Source organism: Scaptodrosophila lebanonensis, unplaced genomic scaffold (assembly GCF_003285725.1).
Source record: "Scaptodrosophila lebanonensis strain 11010-0011.00,11010-0021.00 unplaced genomic scaffold, SlebRS2 tig00000043-arrow-pilon, whole genome shotgun sequence".
Lineage (NCBI taxonomy): Eukaryota > Metazoa > Arthropoda > Insecta > Diptera > Drosophilidae > Scaptodrosophila > Scaptodrosophila lebanonensis.
In genome coordinates this window covers 11,921,831-11,938,184 of record NW_022060545.1, presented here as the reverse complement: position 1 = coordinate 11,938,184, position 16,354 = coordinate 11,921,831, and the positions used below count along the sequence as shown (strand labels likewise).

General features: G+C 37.7%; 1 pseudogene; it reads right to left on the bottom strand.

The window, feature by feature from the left end:
* Window positions 1-6,625: 6,625 nt before the first annotated feature.
* Window positions 6,626-8,318, bottom strand: LOC115623153 (annotated as a pseudogene).
* Between the last annotated feature and the right edge of the window lie 8,036 nt (window positions 8,319-16,354).

Here is a 16,354-nt window from a genome sequence, read left to right as displayed (position 1 = left end):
TGGTTTATTAAAGCAAATAATAAATATTAATTTACAAAAAACTCGCCCTTACGTTGAAGATCGATGTAAATTACGGTGAAAATATGAATTTGGTCTCTAAGTGTTTGGAAATCCTAATCTGACAAAACATTTGACATTTTTATCAGATATTGGATTCAGATGCAAAACTCAATTGCAACTTGCCAATTAAATTAAATTTTTTCAAAATGCAACACTCGCAGTGCGAATGTCCTTTAGAGCTGAGCAAAAGCCAGAGTGTTTTTACATTTAAATGAAGCTACTTTGAATTGCAACTACTTGTAATAGTTCGTCAAAGTCTTTGCTTACATGAGTGCAAGGGCAAGGGTACTCTATCTTTTGCACCGCCTTATCAGAGTTGTGTAAATTGACGGTTAAAGCCCCACAATGTGGAGAAGACTGCGCTTTAGCCCCAATTTCTAGGTACTTTTCCTGTCTTTACGGCCGCCACCATTAACGGGTATCAGTCCAACAATTAGCGATTATCGATAGATCAGTCTGCAACACCCTCAAGACTGATTAGCTAGGTTTTCAATCTTGTTGCCGAGCACAGGTACACATACATATGTATGTATGTATTTTGCTAACGTCAACAAAGCACTCGAGGCAATAATTGTAAATTTGGTACCAAGCTCACAATTAATTTATGGGGCTATAAATATAATTTAGCGAAATATCAGCAAAAGTCCTCATTATGTTCGATTTTATGGGGTCGGCGCAACTCGGCCGACTTACTGCTAATCACGCGTGAGGCATGTGCTGCACGTGAACGTGCTGAAGGTCGCGTGACAAAGTCAAAATTTGTTTTTATAAACTTCGTTCTAAAGATAGCACTGCTCAATAGAAACGTGTAGAGCGCTGAATAGAGATTAATGTGAGTGAGGTCTGCTGATAAGAGGCGACCAAAGACCTAGCAAACGAAAACGCACGCACATCTGTACATAGAACCGGGAACGCAGAATTAACAAAGCCCACAAACGAACTAAAAAAAAGTGCAAAAAAAACAACAACAAAAACAAACAAACAAACAAATAAAATTATGATGCTATGGAAATTTACCCAAACGAAATCGCGCCGAGTCCAACGACAACGACAACGACAACGATTCCGAGCAACCGAGTGCGATATTTTGCCACAGCAACAATGGGTGGCACAATCACCACAGCCGTGGTCACGGATGCAAAGTTCTGTGACTCGTAAAAACGTAGCTGCGTGTAAATAATAATAGTCAGGCGTATAGATTCAGAGTCACGGTATTTCGAATTCTTCCAAGACCGCCATCGCCACCTACTGAGCCTCACATTTGACTGACACTTGACGCAAGCGGCGCGTGTTTTAGAGCTCAGCTGCTTTGTAGAAGAACTGTAAAGTTATATACGCGTTCATATATGTGTGTACAAGTATATGCTATTGATACTTTATAATGCCAATACTTAGTTTGTCATATTTGTTTTTATAATGCCAACACATTGACGTCAATGGCGGCGCATCCAAGCAATCAAAACTGAATTAGAAAACCCCCAAGACTCGCCAAATCAGCCAGAGACAAGCCGTTAAGGCAGGTTGCCAAGTAGCTGCCAGATCCACAGTCAGCCGGTCTATGTTAATTCCCTATAAATATTTATTTGACATGAAGAAATTAATAAATATTTGCTAGTTTTTATTTACATTTTTATGCTAAATACCAATTCCATTGTACATATTTAATGGCCTGCTGCCGGTTCTTGTTCAGCTGTCGCACAAATCGAAGGCGCCAGCTTGACGCTTAAGCTACAAAAATCTGTCTGATCATTGCCTTTTTTTTGTTTGAATTGGCCAAATCTTAGCAATTTTAGCTGCTTATAAATATTCATTGCTTTTCTGGTAAGATTATTGGGTTATCGTTATTGTGCGTTTCAATTGAAAAATGCAAATACTACATTGTGGCGAGTAAATCCCTTTGTTTACAATTTGTTTAGAAAATTTGCTTGTTTCATTTCAGATTAGAGAGAAAGCCTATTAATGAGTTTATAAATATAGACAACTGATAATGCAGTCGTGAAACAAACACAAATTTTATTATCAACTATAATTATTGCACAAGATGAGGGATATAGAGTTTCAAAGAACAAATTAACTAATTTAAATTTAATCAACTTTTTACGCCTAAAATAAAACTATATAAAGAATTAATCTTTAGTACTGCAAATAAACGGAGTATGATCTTATTTTGTAGGCACCCCTCGGATTTGGTAGTTTATTCTGTTGGATTAGCAGTCTCTAGAAGAGAGCTGAATGAAGGTTAAGATAGTAGTAAGTAAGATAGTAGCTACTGTTCTTACTCCAACAGGGAACCGATTTTAAATATTCCCTTTTAAAGTACACTTATGATCTGCACTTAACTTATATAATTTTATTACATTATTATTCTTGTACAGAACACACGCCCATCTGCCGCATTTCCCTCTTAATCATAACCGGGGTGGGGGTTTTGAAAAATGTTGCTAAAGCTGAATCATACAAATGGGAGATTTCAATCATAATACTTATTCATGCGAATTTTATTTCTTTGTTACATTTATCTTCTCGGAAACGTTCTGACAAATGTCTTTCCTTATGCAATTCCGTTTGTAATCGCATTATGTATCAGAATTTCAAGTTCAAAGCTTAACTTCCTGAATTATTTGAAAAATTACAGCAGTCTTTCCACATAAGTAGGTTGGTTAGGTAATTGCAAATAAGTGTAATAAGCGAATCGTATCAAGTATTATTATATTTATTTATTCTCCACTATATTTTATAGGGATTAAAATGCCAACTGAACTATTTTTTAAGCCTGACTCACGATTCTATTCTAATATAGTATCAAACTTTATCCCTTGAACGCTGAAGTTGTCCGCAATACTTTAAAATTCTACTGAGCCAAATAAAGAAGCATAAATTTGTAGGAATGAGATAAAAATGTTTGTATAATGACAAATAAGTTAAGATGCTGTTTTGCGATATTTCCCATAATTAATTACCCAAACATACTATGTATATATAGTATATGTATATAATTTATACTACAAGCTTTTGAAATTCCTCATCAAGCACGAAAATAGTCTCATCAAACACGTTTCAAATTCGATTTCAACTATTCGGTCCCATAGTTGCTGCTCAACGACCTCCCAGTCGGACTCAAAGATATGCTAAATATTTCAGATGAAGAACTAATTCCAACTTATGTGAATGTCCGATTGCATTGCGAACACATAAATTCGGCTTGAGAGTCAAAACAACTCCACCTGGAGCGCAACAAAAAAATCGCGGCAATATTTTTGCGATATCTATGAAACATATGTACGAATATGTATATTTATATGCATATGTGTGTTTGTATTTTTCGTAGTTATCTTTTTTTTGGCGATCGAGAACATGTCTGGCGCATATTAAAAAGCGCCAAGTGGCGTCGTCGCAGCCTCTGTCTTTTTTTAAATGTTTTTTTCTTGCCACTGTAGGAACCAGTTGAAAAATTAGACATCAGAATTTTTCTGGTTTATGGGGTATGTCGCGTGAATTTTTTTTGTTCGTTTTTTTTTTGTTCAAATACAAAAAGTAAAAGATGTTGGTAAAGAAATAATTGTGCGGGCCGGCAGGCAGGCAGACAGAATTATTCGAAACTCGTTTTGTTTCGCAGTTGTTGTTGCTGTTTTGTTATTGTTGTTTTTGTTGGTGTTGCCTTTGCGGCTGCTTTTATTAATCTTAATGAATGTTAAACACTTTTATCAGAGGAACGGCGACAGGCGACGGCCCAGCACGCGTCATTTCAAATGCCTTGTGGTTGTTGTGTGGATTGTCTTCTGCGTATTTTTGTTGTTGCTTTTTAGCAGTCGCATTTACGTCAATGGCTGGCATATTTTTTATTTCTTAGTTTTTTTAAAGAGGATTGCCTATCAGGTGCTTTTATCATTTTCTATAAACATTTCTTGGGGTACATTCTTTGATGGAAAGGGGTTGACTTCATTTAATTTTTTTGTTTTTTTTTTCATTTTTTTGTGGCTATCAAGTCTCGTGTTTCGTTTGCTGGCGTTCATTGTGTTTAAGCGTGTGTTGTTTTTTATCGAACGATCTTGTCAATATTTGCCAGTGAGTTTTTTATTTGACTTATTGCAAAACAAGCACCGGCAGCACTTGTTGTCGTTGTTGTTGTCATTCCCTTGTCTTGTTTAAGAGTCGTTGACGTTGTCGCCCAAAGGGTTCATTGCGCACAAGTTGCAGCCATTGTCGACGTTGCTGCCACTGTTATTGCCCCTTAAAGCCAATATTGACAAGTGCTTGAGGTGTGACATTACTCATACGCCTCGTTAGCACGACCTGCCGCATTAGATGAACCATCGGCAACTAATTAGCGCAATAGCTGCCACTCGGCAACTAGCAGTAGTAGTCGAAAATAGTTCACACCTGTCTGCTCCGCTCACTCCAGACAGGATACAATGGCTTACTTGGAAATCAAGGCTGCTGATGTCAGTTTCTTGTTCCACGCCGCATTAACATAACTGAGCAACCTCTTCATTTCTCTGTCCAATGAACGCGGTCGCAGTCCCGTTCCCACTTCCAGTCCGTTGTACGCTTTTGCCGAGCCCTGCCCTGTATTGAGTTGTTATGGCCAACGCCTTTGTTTGCCCTGCGTCTCGTCATCGTTGTTGTTGTCGGCATCGACGCGTCGTGTGCGTTCGAGGCGTGCACTCTCTGCTGCTGTTGCTTCTGTTGAAGTCGCTTCACCGACTTAAGCAAATAATGCAGTTAAGGCTGAGCGCAACGCACAGTGGTTACAAATTTATGTAGCATGAAAATCGCACAAATTATTCATTAAAAATCATGAATCACGTTTAGTTCCACATTAATTAGGTGGAGCACTGGTAACCGCCTAAGTTCTTTCCATTGTGCAATTTGAGGAATCCAACGTCATGCAGTCTTTCAAGTGTTGGTTTCAACGTAAAATTGCTTCATGTTACAATTTGATTTCATAAACAATTCCATATAAAAATAAATTTAAACTAGGAGGAGCTGATATATTTGAAAGCTTTTAGTCGTCTATTTTATCATTTAAACAATATATTCGCTAAACAGGAAACTTAATTACTAATATAATCCTCAATATCCTATTGTAAACAGCCCAACTAAGCCATTCTGTAAATAAATATCAATTTGTTATTGCTAAGATTTCTTTCTACATAAAATCTTGACTTACCTAAGGACTTGCTAACCGTTTAGTTTATTCGTTTAAAACAAGGAACACAGTTTTATTTCCCACCAATGTGGAATACATCCATGATTCATTTAAAAACTTCACTTTGAGATACTATCTCATCACGCAACAGACTCTGCTAAAGACCTATTTAAGATTAGAATTACTCAAGAATTTGATAAGTATAAGCTGTCATCATAGAAAGAACTATTGTTTTTTAAAGTAGGGTTCTTAAATATTGTCTAACACAAAATAAATAATTTATTTAATAAACAGAAAGTACATGTAATGTAACGACAATATGTATTCTAATCAATTCGATTCGTGGGTGTTGGATTTGGATATATAATTCAGGGTTTAAAGGATACGCTGCTGATGTGCCGAGGTAGAAATGATAATAATTATTGATAAAAAGTATAGCAAATCCTCGTAACTCTTACATGCAACGTAAAAAAGGCCATTGAGCTTAAATATTCTATGATTCAAAACCCTTTCCATATAAAGTTTGACCATTTTCCACAACATATTAATAAAGTAAGGACATCATATAATTATTTAACTTAAATAACTTCACTAAGGCACTACATGTATCCACTGTGCAGTAGCCTGCACTCAACCTGTGCCACCTCAGTCCGCCATTGTTGCTGCTGACTCTGACAGAGTATGCGTCTGTCTTTGGCTTTGCCTTTGCAGCTGCAGCCTGACTGCGTACAAAATTGTTCAATTACACAAAGGCCTGGAAATTTGCATTTTCACTTTTGCCCACGTATCGGGTAGAGCGTTATTTTGGAGGCCACGCTCCCAGCATCAAAAACTGCCTTATATAATTGCTTCAGACTTGATGCACGTTAAGCAAGTTAACACCCCAAACAGCTGCAGCGCGATCGAGAGTTTAATTACTCTGATGCAAAACTTGAATAATGGCCGCTGAATTCCATTAAAATTTGCCTTATATAAATCGTTGTATATATTTTGATGTGGCCTGATTTAAATATGGCTACTGGCTACAAAATGGCGAGGACTTGATTGCTCCCTTTCATGCATGACAAGTGACAGCTGCCTGGTTCCACTTGATATGTACAGTCAAGTCTACTTAATACCTATTTAGTAATTGTTTTGTTAGACTTTAAAAATGTGTCACGGAAATGATGTTATTTAAGTTGAAGCCAAGCCAAATTCTATGATAAAATCAAAATTTAAGCAACTTATTTAAGACCTACTTGTACTTCTAAAAACCTTCCGCTAGATTTTTTGCATTTATTTCATAGTTTATACTTGTTTCATACCAATGAAAAAGCGAAATCGTTTCAAAATACAATTAAACAAATCCAGCAAAGTAATTTCTGCGATTTTTAAAATGGTCCTCCCTTTGAACTTAAATAAAATTGTGCAATCAAATTACATTTTTGGAATGTTCTTTATTTAACAGGTTAACAGCCCAAGTATTCAGCAGCCATTAGAAGCTCCAAGGCAATATCTTCCGAGATGGGAAACTCCGGTATTGGACCTTGAGAATTGGCGTATGTGTATTTGAAGGCGAAATACATGCAGCACTTATGCAAAATGACTGATGAAATTTCAGCGAAATATATTTCTATAGGTACGACTCTATCTTGGTATTCTGGATGAAAAAGCCTTTGCTTGATGGTACTGGAGATGAGAGCATGTTCGCGTTCTATAATGAATTCATGATTGTCTGATGAAATAAGCTTTATGTACATTGCATCCGGACCATCGAGGCTCCCAAAGAACTTATCGCTCAGCCGCTCCTCCACCTCCTCTACAACCTCCGGCTCCTCCGCCACCTCTTCTTGCGCTGCCTGCTGCGCATTGTCCTCATCGTCATCATCCATCCTTCAAGAAACTTTTTTGCTAAAAATTCAAATATTATTAATACAACTAGCAGTTGTTTGCTTGAGTTGGTGCTCTGTAATGTTTTATATTGTATTCTATTTTTTTGGGGACACTAAAAATCCGGTTTACTTAAACCTAAAATTGAGAGTAGACTTTGCCTTGATTGTGGAGAAAGGACAACCATATTTATTAAAAATTGTTTGAAGGCTCTCCTGCTGAGGTGACGAGCCTGATGAATGGAATTGAAGCCAACTCATTTGAGGAATTCTTGTTAATGCAACCACGAGCGTTTTGAGTTTTTGAAATCTGGAATCAATCATCTTTATGGAAGTTCTTAAAAGACAAACAATTGTTACAAATAATTTAAATAAATAATAAACATAGGCTAGTTAATTCCAATAATTTACACATTTTTCATATTTAATAAAGAAATTAAGAGCAATATCATCGGCAAACACAACCGTGTCGGTCCAGAGCACACCAGGAAGAGAACAACTCCTTAAAGTTAGATGCGGTTGAAGCCTTGAAGTTGGCTGCAGCAGTGTGGATCGTGTAAAAACAGCTGTTGGTAGGTGGCGCAACTGGGCATATCGATAAGCACGTATCGATTATTGAGCGCCAAGCTCGCGATTTGAACAATGCACTACCAATTTGCATTACAATATTTTTAGAACACCCGCAATTACTCATCTATTAAGAAGGGAAAAAAGTGGCACTTCTATTTAATGCAAGTAAGCGTAATATTATTATCGAATTATATCTGTTATGATTCATAACTTGGAAAGTCTGGATAAGGTAATGCAATTTCCACAGTAATTCATATAACAAAGACATTTTTAAGTCTTTCCAGATCTCGAATTGATCATCACTAGGCTATCAACATAAAGAGTTGGTTAGCAGCTATGATTTGATTTCTTGCACACTGCAGACAGTTTTGGCTGCTTATCTATAATGTACAACCACCCAGCAACTAAACACCTGCTGTTAAAAGCCTCCAAAGTCCAGTTAAGACCTTTTGTATATAATGCGACCACCCAGCAACGACAACAACATATTCGTATTGCTTGCCCAAATACTTCAATCATAATAGCGCCAACAAATTTTCCACCACTTCACATTTGCGACCTGTTGCCACCCACCTACCTGCTCCACCTAGTCCTTGTTGTTGATGATAAGCGCACTATTCTAAGCTTGGAGGGCGTCGAATTAGATAGATAGATAGGCAGTAGTATGTACTCGCTCGTGGATAGATAGTATGGCAGTTAGTTGCTGCGTCAACAGCTGTCAGTGCCACCGTCACCCAATCAATTAGTAAACACAATATGTTTATTTATGAGCCACATTGTCAAACAGTTAGGTAGGGTATGGTTGAGTGGTTGCCGCTGTTCGCCCCACTCATGGCAACAACAAATCATTTATAGTTGTGTGTTCTGCTATTGTTATTGTTACACCCCTTAGGCGCACTGTACTTGCGACTCTGGCTAATTATAGCTGCACAAATAATTACAAAGCTTTGCCTCCACACAAAACACACAAATACACACACACACACAGACACCACATGCATGGACGGCAGTCCATGTAGTGGCGAAAGCGCCTACACATGGCGTCGGCATATAGCACAACGTTTACAGTTAATTTACTGCACCTATCGCTATGGTCGATAATTCAATGAAAGGGTTTTCAAACACAATTCCACAATTTGTATTTAGATTTCACAAAAGTTGACCATATGGGGATTTATCGAGAGTTGTTGTTGTTTTGATTTTCTTAGGTTTCATTTCAATATCTTATGCACATCGAAAATAGACCCAAAATAGAGGCACACAAGTATTGTAACCATTTCTACCCACTATAAAATGGATTTTCATATAATTGAAAATCGATTTGAGCATTATCTTGGTAGTTTTGTAGATTTAAACGATATTTCGATATTTGTAAACAAATTGTGTTCGCGAATATGTATGGTGTTGGTCTTTTACATAATTTTCATTTTATCGATTCCTTTGGCAATACTATATACAATTATTCTTACTATATTCTGTTTAAAAGCTATGAGCAATTGAAGTTTTTAGTTGCGTTTGATGACCTGCTTAACAGCATACTTTGAAACATACTTGTACATAGACCTACTTATATGTATAAAAACAAAAATCTCTCCATCTATATTAACATTGTTCCAATCGTCGATCGCTTGCAAAAAATGTGTATAAATTATTTTGAAAAAATGCGGAGATCACAGCCAAAATATTAAATTGGCTTAGTTCCATATCCCTGTTTCTTTCTGCACTAATGCTTAATTAATAAGTTAATGGCCTAAGTATTCAGCTGATTGGGGTGGTAAGCGAAGATTATAATTTCAGTTTAGACTACGAAATGGAAAGAGAAGAAATTGTTTCTTGACTGTGAATGTGTGAGTGGACTTCTGCAAAAAAAAAAAAATTTACTTATTTATGTAGGAACTATCCCGTGATATTCCCGGTTTTGTGCAGACTGCGTCGGGACCATCGAGGCGCCCAAAGAACCTGTCGCAAAGCCTGTCCTTCACATTCCCTGCAATCTCCGACTCCTCCTTATATCTGCTCAATTGTCAGCGATTCACAGCACAGCGTACTTAGAGATGTTATTTTACTGGTAAGTAGCTAAAGAAGAAGAAAAAGAAAGAACTACAAAAATAAAATCAACGGCAAAAATATGAAATGAAAATCATCATTCATCTTAGTAGATAGTGTTTGCTTCTTAAACCGCTCGCTTAAAACGATATGTTTTCTTTTTTCTTATACACACATATGTACATACATATGTATGTCATCGTCGTACCAGCCTACGTGATTGTGTGTCTGTGTCCCACGATTAGCGGACTAGCTAGTCCCATTCGAACTATCCCCACTCCCCACCACCCGCGAAGCAGCGCAGGTGTTGATAAGAACAAAAACACTCCAGTAGGTCCGACTCGTTGTGGCGCGAGCACAACAAAATAATTATTGATAAAAGCGAGAGCGCAAAACAGCAGCAGCGTCAGCAGCGGCAGCAACCACAGGCAGAGCTGAAAACAAAACAACACACTAAATAAAAATTCATGGAAAATTTTTTCAACCACTTCAAACGCATGGCGTGCGAGTACAGTTCATTACTTGCCGCCTCTGTTGTAAAAATAAAGTCATCGGCTCGCCGATCGTCGACAACCACAGGCGATCGCAACTGGTGACGGTTTCCCATTCCCATTCGTCATGGCACACGCAAAAAGTCATGCCCGACTAGATAAAACAAAATCATAAAAAATATACTTGTATGAGTACTCGTACATACATACATGCAAGTGTACCCGTATTTAGTAAACGAGTTAAACACATGTGCCCATCATTCCTGGCGATAACATGGACTGCCACTGGCCGGCAAAAAAAACCCCTACACTCAATCACTAATCGTGAGCTTTGGATCTAATGATAAGTCGCTGCCAGCTGGCACTGGGAGCTGGGGGATCGGGGCTGTGACTGTCTAGTCGCGCATGTGTAGTCTGACATAAGTCGCGTTCCCGCTCCTAGCATGAAGGGGCTCGCTTTATTTCTATTTATGTTTGTTTGGTTTTTTTTTTTTTTTTTGCTTCCGTTTCTTATCATGCGTACATTCTTTACACTCGGGGACTTTCTCAATGTTTTGCCAAGTGTTATTGACACTAAGCGGGTATCAAGTGGATGGATACAAGGTCCGGAATTTTGAATTAATTTGCTAGAAACATATTAGAGCGAATGAAGGCAAGTGATAACGAGAAAATTGTGAAATTAGCAGATTAAATTGAAAGTTGCGAGAAAATGCGAAAAATTCACTTTCGAAAGGACATTGTTTTTAGGTTGATGTTAAAGGTATACATGAAGAAGCTTCGATGTTCGATTATTCTAGCTCTTATATTTTCCGAGATTCTTACATTAATACAGACAGGCGGATAGACGGACGGAAAGACGAACATACTCTTCCACAATATGTATAATTTATAAGGTCTGCCACGCCTCCTTCTGTGCATTACATATATTCGCAATTAAAATATCTTTTAGCCATTCAGTAGAGGGTATATTTATACCCTGTACCCAAAGGGTACAAGGGTATATTAGTTTTGTGCGAGTGCACATGGAACACACAGAAGGAGGCTTGGTAGACCCCACAAAGTATATATATTCTTGATCAGCATGACAAGCCGAGTCGATATAGCCATGTCCGTCTGTCTGTCTGTATGAACGCAAGGATCTCCGAAAGTATAAGAGCTAGAATAACCAAACTTGGTATACAGATTCTCCTGAGACCGAGAAAGGACGAGTTTGTTCATTTTTTCTGATCCACCCCCCCCCCCCCCCTCACTCCCCCCCTATTAACGATTTTCTATAACTCCCGTAATTCTTGGAATTTTGAACTAAAATTTGGTAGTCACATTAGGTTAGTAATTATGATCGGAAAGAAAGTTATAGCCATATAACCAGGCCCAATGCACACATACATTCATATGTACAAGTACACAAACACGCATAAGGCACGATTCTGATGTAAATGTAAATGTATGTATGCATGCATGGAATATTTTATATTTAATTAGTTAATATTTAGTTAATTAATTACATTAATTTAGTTAATTAATTTAATGAATTAATTAATTAAATTACTTTTTTGTGGGGTGGTACAGGGTATTTAAGAGTTGAGCCTGCTCGACTTTAGCATTCCTTTCTTGTTTTTATTATAAAGCTACTCATAGCTTTCTCTTTTGGTTATATGTATAGGTATTATTTGTGGAATCGGGATATCGTTACTTTTCTATCCTACCTAATAATTCTACTAATACCTCGCAAAATATCCGTGCATGGTAAATTTCTTATCAAAAATCGTTTATAAGCCTGTTTTGTGTTTTATTTTTAGAATTAAAATTAAATTTTAAGCGAACATGAATTTATCTCTTCTTTTTTTTTTGTATTTCTTTAAAGTAAAATAAATAATATATGAGGATATATCTTTATATTAAAGCGCATCCAAAACTGATATTTGACTCTCCTAGTCTAGGCTATGACTAGTAATGGTAGGTAATAAATATTGTATAAACTGTATTTTTGAAATTACTCACTTTGCTAAGCAGTCTCTTATTAAAATTAATCGTGGAACAAATTGATTATCTTCATATTAAACAATACTTTTATTTGAAAGGGCTCATTCCAGCCAATATCACAACTGAGATAGATTCTATTCTGGAAAAGTCTGCTACCTCATTTACAATAGTAAAATATTTGATGGCCGATCATCGCAGAGGTCCGATCAAATGAAGTGAGAAGGTCAAAAAAATTGTTACTAGTTGGCATTTCAATAAGTGCTGGAGAAGAAAAAGCTGTGCAGGATCAATCATGTGTTTTACGATGTTTTCCCATAATAACGCCGAGTTTTCTTCTCGATTTATAACTATGGATACAACATAGACCCAACATTTAAATACCGAACACTAAAAGTGCGAAAAGGTGATAATCGCCTTCAAGTCAGACGTAGAAAATTCCACCTGCAGCAAAGGTCTTGTCAACAATGAAGAGGTATACATGTAGTCTGCTGTAAGAGCTATTTTGAGGAGCTCGACGTATCACTAAACGGAACACCAAATGAATTACAGCCCTTCTGTAGATAAAAGGCGACTATGCCAACCTTAGGTTTCATTACAAAGTCCGGCGTAATGCCAATCATCTATCTATAAATATAAAACATGCGACAGCAGCTGCCCACATCCATAGATTACCACACCCAATGCACAGTCCGGGCTCATAAATCCGTAATAAAAATAATCCAAATGTTGTTACTAAAAATAAAAACTCAAGCGTTTGGCGAGACAGCCAGCTGGTCAGTCAGCCGGTCAGCCCGCCAACCACAATCGATCAATCTAATCTATCAGCTAAACGGCGTCTAAGTAAACAACTGTAATCTTTTGCCAAGCCGTCGACGATGGCTAATTGAGTGGGGACCATAAATGTGAATGAAGTGAAGACTTTTATAGGGCCCCCAAGTGCAGACATCAGGGCCAGGGCTTGAGTGGTAAACACTTTTTGTTCTTATCAGGAATTAATTGACACTGTGACCTCAATTGGGAGATTTGGTTTTACGGCACACTGTGCCAAAATGTTATTGATAAGCCAACCTTCGCTGAAGTTACGGCCGCCCTTGCGAGATGTCAGGCAACAATTTCCGCATGAGTTATTATTGATAAGCAGCTCGCACCTCGAGTCAATAGGGACGTCGACCCTTGGTCCGGCGATGAGTGAATAGGAAGTTGCGTAAACTGCACTTCAAATACATGTACAAGTATGTATAGTATGTGTATGGCAGGAAGTGGAACGACAAAATTCAAGTGTTTAGCACAGAAAACCCAAAAGGCGACAAAGCTATAAAACAGTATGATAAGTTTGCGAGATTCTGAATGCGCAGTTCTATTCTGAGAACCGAGACATACGGGTTAGCGGGCATGTACAAAAATATAGAAGAAGGCTAAAGTACACACTTGTAGAATAGACGCGACTCTCAAATACTCTGAACGATTTGCAACGCAAAGAACTTCAAATAAAAACAAATATATAGATAGTCGGTCTTATTAATTAAGCTCCTTATAGACCAACAAGAAGTTATTATTATTATTCGCCATTTATCTTGTGTAGATGGACAAAATGTCGGAGACATTAATAGACGTGATTGTACAGTTTTTTCTTAGGCTTTCTTATCATTTAAGTTGAAATTATATCGTAATATTATTACATATAACATTATAATATTATATAAATCATAGGTTTTGTAAAATGTATCGCCAGCACTATTTGTTGATTAATTAAATAAATAAACAGTTCAGTCCCCAAAGATTTTTCTATATTTATTACAAAGTTCATACATTTTGATAAATAGTGTACTTTTTAAAGAGAAGAAACATCTGAACTATAACTTTTTCTGCAATCTTAACAGCTCTTAACTCATGTAAAAGGTGAATCGAAAGGGTAAGATCGAATTAAAAAGAAAATATTAAGACAAAGTAAGCATTTTATAAAAAGAAGTGCTGGCTTGTGGTCAGAGAAGTCCTGCAGGAAAGATGTTGAGTCAATGGTCAACTCATTGGCGTGTTTCGGGAGTCAATCGTTATAGGAGTTAAAAACTTTAAAAATCTAACAAACCTAAAGTGAATCGGATAAGAAATTTCTCAGCCAAACATTTAAATTGTACCTTTGACTTGAAGTCTACTTGTCATGGTTGACTGCACACTCTTTGGAGGCAGAGTATAAAATAAGTTATTATTAAGCAGATTTTTTAGAATCTACCGACTACCGTTTATTCAGATAAGCAAAGCTGAATGTCAGGAGAGCGTGACTGAGCAGAATTTAGTAGCAAAACCAGTTGGCAAATCCAAACTGGCGTCTCTTTCGCAAGAAAACGGAAATGCTTGGTCCCATACAGATTTTTCCCGCAATGAATTCTTCGCTAAATCGGTAGTACTCGTATATGCAAATGACAATCTACCCAGTAGCCCAGTTCCGTTTTGTGCAGCAGAGCAGAGCACTTTATTAGCGTCAGCAAGGGTTGGTGGAAGGGGGCAGTGGGGGCAATAAATAAAGCCAAGTAAATTCGCAGACAATTACTGATTAATTGAGCATATTTTTAGGATTTTTGCCGCAGCGGCAGCGGCAGCGGCATCGCAAAGCCGCTGTGCTTGACCTTTGGCTAATACTTATGAGCCGTGTCTGAGTCTCTAGGCATGTGTGTTGCTTGCTATAAACAGCAGAAACGGCAGCAGCTAATGATGATTGCCTTTACGAATTAAGCGACTGATTGACTGACAGAATGACTGACTGACAGAATGACTGACTAACTGACCAGCCAAACGATCGAGCGTTGACAGTGTGACTGCGACTTTTTGGTATGTCGGCGGCACGAGCACACGATTGTTGTCGCCGTCGCTGTTGTCGTTGTTGTCTCCGTTGTTCTCGGTATTGTTGTTGTTGTTGTCATCGCTGCCGTGCCCCAGCGATAATCATCTCGTGCGTCAGCAGCAATCGAGCACTTTAGACATTAGAGCACAGGCTGCGACCTCACTGAGGCGGGGGCTGTTCACATTGCTTACTTGGGGCTTGATCATGAAAATACCTACAGGTGGAATTGTCTAAGCTAACCCCACCTCCAAATAAACCCACGAATATGCCGAATAATAGGCTTATTATTATCATATTATGTACTAACCAATATGCAAGATGAGGAACATTTAATGCAAGTCTAACAGGTTTACGATTATTCTATAGGCATGTTTATATGATTTCTCAATATGAGTGGAGAATTAAGCATTTTCTGACACATTAATTATTAATAATAATATAATAAGACAATTTGCAAATATTAAACATAGAGAATTGCAAAAGTATAAAGATCTTTTTACTATCTGCGGTATTTGCTCCTAAATTAAAAGTCATCTTGTACTTGTAACGCTAGGATAAATATAAATAAATAAATATATAAAGCAAAATTGCTTCTCGTTGTATGTGGACGTTTTAAAATGTTGGCTGTTAATGAGTATCCATTACATATATTGTTTCCATAACTTTGGAGATCTTGAGTTCTAACTATGAAAAGTAGACATATTAAAATACATTTTATGATGGCATACCGGTACTTATAATATAGAAATATGAGATCCGCTTTGTTTCTACATACATATGGTACTCATATCGTCGGACTGATAACTTATGCACATGTTTGGTTACCAACATTTATGCACTACTTCTACATGCTTGGTACAATGGGTCATCATTTCAGGTTCTACTGTAAAAAGCGTATAAGCCGGCGTGTGTATGAAGGCGGCGGCGGCGTTGGCGGGCCACGTGCCCAGATTGTGAGGCAGTGCGCTCGTACTTTGGAGCACATTCACCAAAAAGCTGCCGAAAAAATACTTATAATTCATTGTTGGATCGCATTAGGTTTGTTTGCTCGTTTTCTCGTTTTCTCGCTTGCTCGCTTGCTTCTGCCTGTAATTTATGTCCGGTGGCAATCGTTTGTCGCTCGCCCGTTTTCAAGTCCAATTCGGTGATAATGTTGGGGCACCTTTTTCGGGACTCTGACTGCATTACGTGTCTTTTTTCAGCTTGTTTGTTTTTTTGTTCGTATACCTTCTAATTAAATAGCACAGAGTCGCAACACGCCATGCTCCATTAACCCCACAAGGAACGCCAAAACAACAACAACAACCACAACGATATGTTCTGTTGTCGGCTAAACGATCGGAGCTGC